The following is a 6,650-nucleotide window of genomic DNA, read 5'->3' as shown; positions in this document are numbered from 1 at the left end:
CTCTCTCTCTCGCTCTCTCTCTCTCTTACACACACACACACACACACACACACACACACTCACACTCACACTCACACACACACATACTCCTGTCAAGTGCCTCTGTTGCGGCTATATCTATCTTAAATTGTCCCACAAGGTGCTCCAACATGTGTAGATATACAAAACAATTTAGCATCTAGACATGACATATATTTTATCCATCTATTTTATTTGCCTATTAGTGCCAAAAGTATCATTTGTGGTGCTGCACCCTAGAATGTGTAAAAATACATTGGAATACATTTCAGTCTTCTACATTTGTGTCGGGGAGGGGGCGGCCGGGTCACACGCAGACACTTTTGACCTCGGTATTTGTTAAATCCTGCCTGCGGCCTTGCACACACATACACAAACACACCAAACACACACACCAGACCCCCCTTGCACACATGCACACGCACACACACACACACACACACACAACACACACACACACACATCCACACGCGCATGCACACACATCTCCTTTTGGCAATGGAGCCTCTCTATCAGCTGAGATTTATTTACAGAATGTCCGGCACCTTTTTCCCTCTGCTTTTTATAATACTCCCGCTCAAATATATGAAGAAAATTCAATTATGTTTTATTGATCATCAAAACTATCTGCAGGGCCTCCAGCCTTGGATTTATGGCCAAGGGGAGATGGGGAACCCCCCAAACCCCCCCCAACCCTCCCCCAATAAATCAAGGTCACCTCAGCGCCCCCGGGCAAATGCCCCTCTTAAGTTCTTCATCTTCTCCCCTCACCTTCCCCTTCCTCATTCTCACTTCTTCTGCTTTTCATCCTTCCATCATGACTGTCTCTCTCCCTCTCTCTCTCTCTCTCCTCTCACACTCACACTCACACTCACACTCACACACACACACACACACACAGATTGGGACTGTGCAGGCCGTGGCTAATTCTGGCGGGGTCCTGGCCCTAATTAGGCCGAGATCAGAGCCAGATCCATTGCTGTGAGGGGGCTGATGACTGGTCAGAGGATGTCTGCTTTCACATCACTCACCCTACCTCTCACGCTCCTTATCTTTCTCTTTCTCCCACACTCCTCTATCCCTCTACCTTCCTCTCTCTCTCTCTCTCTCCTTCTCTCTTACTCCTCTTTCCTTCCCTCTAACTCTCCTTCTTTTTCGCTCTCTCTCTCGCTTCTCATTTTTGTTTATTCTCTCTGTCACCCTATTTCTCTATCTTTTTCTCTGCATCTCTGTCTCTCTCTTTCTCTCTCTTCCTCCCTCTCTCGCTCTCTCTCCCTCTCTCTCTCTCTCTCTCTCTCTCTGGAAGTATAAGTCAAAGGCAGACTGGAATTGGTTGACAGAGATGAGAAAACAAACAACTTGTTTTCTTTTGATGCCCCTCTGATACCTAAACCCTTTGACTTCAGTTGAATAAAAATGCTTAATCATTACAAATTCAATTTACGGCTGCCCTAGTGAAAGCCCTTAAAATACTACTTCAGCACACACACACACACACACACACACACACACAGACGCACGCTCAAACATGCAGGCACAAGCACACACAGACACACACACACACACATTAAGCAGGTGAGGTAGATTAATCAGGGGCCAGGCCAATTAAACTGCGATAAGTCCTGAGCCAGGCAGGTTTAGGCACAGCCGCCCCCCCTGTGAAGTGTGGTTCACAACCCCTGGGCTATAATTGGGTGTGCAAATAGCACTAAATCTATGGGGAACAGGGAGAAGAGGGGCCTTTCAGGCACACACCAGGGCTATAACTTTCATATAAAGTATTTTATTACGAAGGACGGAGTCACAGACGGTAGCGGATATTTAATTTGAAAATTAATGAGCCATCTTTCTCCCCCATCTTTTTCTCTCATTCTCTCTCTCTCTCTGTCTACCTCTACCTCTATCTCTCTCCCTCTTCTCTCTCTACCTCTTCTCTCTCTACCTTTATATCTCTCCTTCTCTCGCTCACCCTCCACCTTTCCCCCACTCTCTTTCCCTCTCTTCCTCTTTATTGGCCTTCCCTCCCCCACTTTCTCTCTCTCTCTCTCTCTCCCTCTCTCTCTCTCACTCTCTCTCACTCTCACTCTCTCTCTCTCTCCCTCTCTCTCTCACCTCTCATTTCTCTGAGTGTTCTCTCTCATCCATCGTCCCTGATCACCTCTTTACTGCGTGGCTGTGGCACAGGAGGCTCTGCGGATGCCGAGGCAGCACTTCCTTAGCGCCTCTGCTAATTTGATTAAACAGCGTTGTGTCCTTGTCGCACGCTAACAAGCTGTGGGATGCATCAGCACAGGGACACGCTGACGCCCCGAGACCGAGGAACACTGCCTAGGCAACTGGGCCCGTCACCTCGTTAAAGTAAACAGAACAACCGTGAGTGTGACGTCCCCCGTAGGTGTGTGTGTGTGTGCTGTGTCTTCCCCTGTGAGAGGTGACGTGTTCTATCTGACACCCACCCCTTGTCCTGGCGGAGTTCTCTTTGGGATGTCTTTCAGCATAGAGTCTATCATACATATGCCATAGGCTGTCCATATAGACTGTCCATATAGTCTATCCATATAGACTGTTCATATAGACTGTCCATAAAGGCTGTTCATATAGACTGTCCATATAGACTGTGCATATAGACTGTCCATAAAGGCTGTCCATATAGACTGTCCATATAGACTATCCGTATAGACTGTTCATATAGACTGTCCATAAAGGCTGTTCATATAGACTGTCCATATAGACTGTGCATATAGACTGTCCATAAAGGCTGTTCATATAGACTGTCCATATAGACTGTTCATATAGACTGTCCATAAAGGCTGTCCATATAGACTATCCATATAGGCTGTGCATATAGACTGTGCATATAGACTGTGCATATATATATGCTGTTCATATAGACTGTCCATAAAGGCTGTTCATATAGACTGTCCATATAGACTGTCCATATAGGCTGTTCATATAGACTGTCCATATAGACTATCCATATAGACTGTGCATATAGACTGTCCATAAAGGCTGTTCATATAGACTATCCATATAGACTGTGCATATAGACTGTCCATAAAGGCTGTTCATATAGACTGTCCATATAGACTGTGCATATAGACTGTCCATAAAGGCTGTTCATATAGACTGTCCATATAGACTGTGCATATAGACTGTCCATATAGACTGTGCATATAGACTGTCCATAAAGGCTGTTCATATAGACTGTCCATATAGACTGTGCATATAGACTGTTCATATAGACTGTGCATATAGACTGTGCATATAGACTGTTCATATAGACTGTCCATATAGACTATCCATATAGACTGTGCATATAGACTGTGCATATAGACTGTCCATATAGACTGTCCATAAAGGCTGTTCATATAGACTGTGCATATAGACTGTCCATATAGACTGTGCATATAGACTGTCCATATAGACTGTGCATATAGACTGTGCATATAGACTGTGCATATAGACTGTGCATATAGACTGTGCATATAGACTGTCCATAAAGGCTGTCCATATAGACTGTCCATATAGACTGTGCATATAGACTGTTCATATAGACTGTGCATATAGACTGTGCATATAGACTGTCCATATAGACTGTGCATATAGACTGTCCATAAAGGCTGTCCATATAGACTGTCCATATAGACTGTGCATATAGACTGTGCATATAGACTGTCCATATAGACTGTGCATATAGACTGTCCATAGGACCCTTCTGTCCTTTGCTCCATGATTCCCTTGCCCCATCATCAGCGGTGGTTTCTGTGCGTGTACATGTGTGAATGCATGAATAGAGTTTTGAATGTTTGTTGCAGATTGCAGATTGCCTCAAGCGGCCCCCTACAAGCAGAACACTTGATATCTTTTCCTCTCCCTTCTTTTCACTCTCACTTTCCTTATGTTCTTTCACTCCTTGTCTTGTCCTCTCTTTTCCTTCTTACTTTATTTTTGATTATCTCCTTTTCCCCTTTCTCTCTCCCTCTCTCTTTCTCTCTCCCTCTCTCTTTCTCACTCTCTCCCTCTCTCTCTCTCTCTCTCCCTCCCTGTGTGTCTCTGTGTTTGTCTCATCTCACAGCCTGTGTCCCTACTCGTCGGGGGGTTAATGGACTCAGCTGTGTCTTTGTCTTTGCCCTGTAAGCGAGGTCATTAACATGGGTGTCTGAGACGCTCCCGTCCTGGACGCTGCACAGCTCCCATTTCACAGTAATGGTTTTCCTGCCACCGCCGTCTGCAGCTCCCCGAGGACCAGCCTAACCTTTACCCAGCAGCCCTCTGCTCCTAATCGCCCTAATTAAACGGCTCACCCTGGGGGGGGGGGGGGGGGGGGGGGGGGGCACAGACAGAGAGAGAAACCTGCCCCACCCTCTTCACCCCCCTCCTTCTCCCCTCAGCTCTCAGTCACCGTGGCAGCATCAGTCGTAATGATTACTGCACCTCCTTTCTAACCTCCACCCCCTCTCACAGAGACTCAATCATGCACACACACACACACACACACACACACACACACACACACACACACACAGGGCAGGTGTACACACTCATACACACAGGGCTGGCACACACACACACACACACCACACACACACACACACACACACACACACACAGGGCAGGTACACACACAGATAGGGCAGGTGTACACACTCATACACACGGCTGTTACACACACACAAACACTGCACACGCACACACACACACTCAAGGCAGGTGTACACACTCATACACACAGGGCTGTAGCGAGAGGCAGTGAAAAGCCTGCTCATCAGAAGCAGACCCATTTTGGGCTTTTGTGAACAGGGAAATCAGGAGCGTTTTTTCTTGTCTTGTGTCCCTCTGGGTGATCGTACATCTTCAAGTAGTGACTCAGAGTGCAGCGTGTGTGTGTGTGAGTGTGAGTGTGAGTGTGCGTGTGCGCGTGTGCGTCTGCGTGTGGGTGTGTGTGTGTGTGTGTGTGTGTGCGTGTGTGCGTGTGTGTGTGTGTGTGTGCCCAGAATCGATGCACGCCCTCTGCGCTCTTTCCCCAAATCTCCCACGCAGAGTCACCATGCCCTTACCGTCGCCACGGCAATGTGCCAGAGAGGAGACATGGTGACACACATACACACATACACACACACACAACACACGCACACACACACACACACACCGCCCCCGCGTGGCACCGGCAGAACACACACAGAGGACACAGTGGCACAGAGAGATCCGGGAACACGGCACCCGGATTCTGGAAAAAGAAACACAGAGTAAACAGAATCCTGATACCAGAAGAACCCAGAACAGAGCACCAGGATTCTAGAAATAAACCCACAGTAAATAGAATTGTGATTCGGAACAGAGCACAGCATGCCAAAGATCCAGGGGGGGGGGGGGGGGACGGGACACATTCTGCCCTAGTGTTCAGCTTTTCTCAGAGAGAGCTCTCTTGCACACTGCCTGAATGAGTACTGGCATTGTTTGTTTTGTTGTGACTAACCGACCTCACAAGGCCCAAACATTGCATCAAATTGCACCAAAAACAAATTCTCTGTGACAAAAAAATGATAATGTTTTCACATTATTGTTCCCCTTCCTTTGTTGTAAATATGTTTGGACATGTCATTTTAGACATGGTCAAATGTTCAAAGTTTTCTTTGAACACAGACTGAGGCTGAGACCATATGACAATAATTCCATTTGACTAACTTAAATGATGAGAATGCAGCCACAGCTTTCATGTGGGTTTAGTTTGTTTTTATGGAGCTTGCTCCTTCAGGGCTGTCACCTGGTTGGGTTTGTGCCGATACTCACCTGGTTGGGTTTGTGCCGATACTCACCTGGTTGGGTTTGTGCCGATACTCACCTGGTTGGGTTTGTGCCGATACTCACCTGGTTGGGTTTGTGCCGATACTCACCTGGTTGGATTTGTGCCGATACTCACCTGGTTGGATTTGTGCCGATACTCACCTGGTTGGATTTGCTCTCCCACTCCCTTGACTGACTCTCCTTTAACCCCCTTATGCTGCCAGTGGTTTTTACCTGTCTATGACCTGGTTCCTAATAGGAACTACTCCGAACCCCCGTTTGAAGGCGTGTTTGTGGTCTCAGCTCTGAAAAGTTTCTCCAGCCTGATGCACACGTCATGTTGAAAGTTCTATGTTTTGTGTTCTACGAGAAACCATGTTCCCTATGAAGAACCCAGAATGCTTTCTGCAGACCGCGGACACTCAGAACCTTTAATGCCTTCGTCTTTCTCTCCCCATAGCAATACTGCCCACGCTGGATGATGACGTCACCCTCACTGTCACCACCTCAGCCAATCAGAGAGCTGCCGAGGGCCAACCCAGGGTCCAGGAGCTGGTGTTAGCCCCGTCACGTCTCGCCGCGCCATTTCTGCTGAAGGAGAAGCTGGAGCAAGTTTGACCTTTCTGTAGCCTCTCATCTCTAACCCCTGCAAACTTTTCAGGCTTCACACACACACACACACACACACACACACACACATACACACACTCACACACATGTGAGGAGAGAGGGTTGAGCTGAGATACTCAGCTGAGTTTGTGGTGGAAGGTATTGATTTTAAACCAGAGGCTTACTGCTTGAAGCACTGCAGGGAGGAGTAGTCTATGAACCATCTCCCCTGAGTGACC

The sequence above is a fragment of the Clupea harengus genome, chromosome 4 (genome assembly GCF_900700415.2).
Source record: "Clupea harengus chromosome 4, Ch_v2.0.2, whole genome shotgun sequence".
NCBI classification, from domain to species: Eukaryota; Metazoa; Chordata; class Actinopteri; order Clupeiformes; family Clupeidae; genus Clupea; species Clupea harengus.
Note: the sequence above shows the minus strand (reverse complement) of the source record.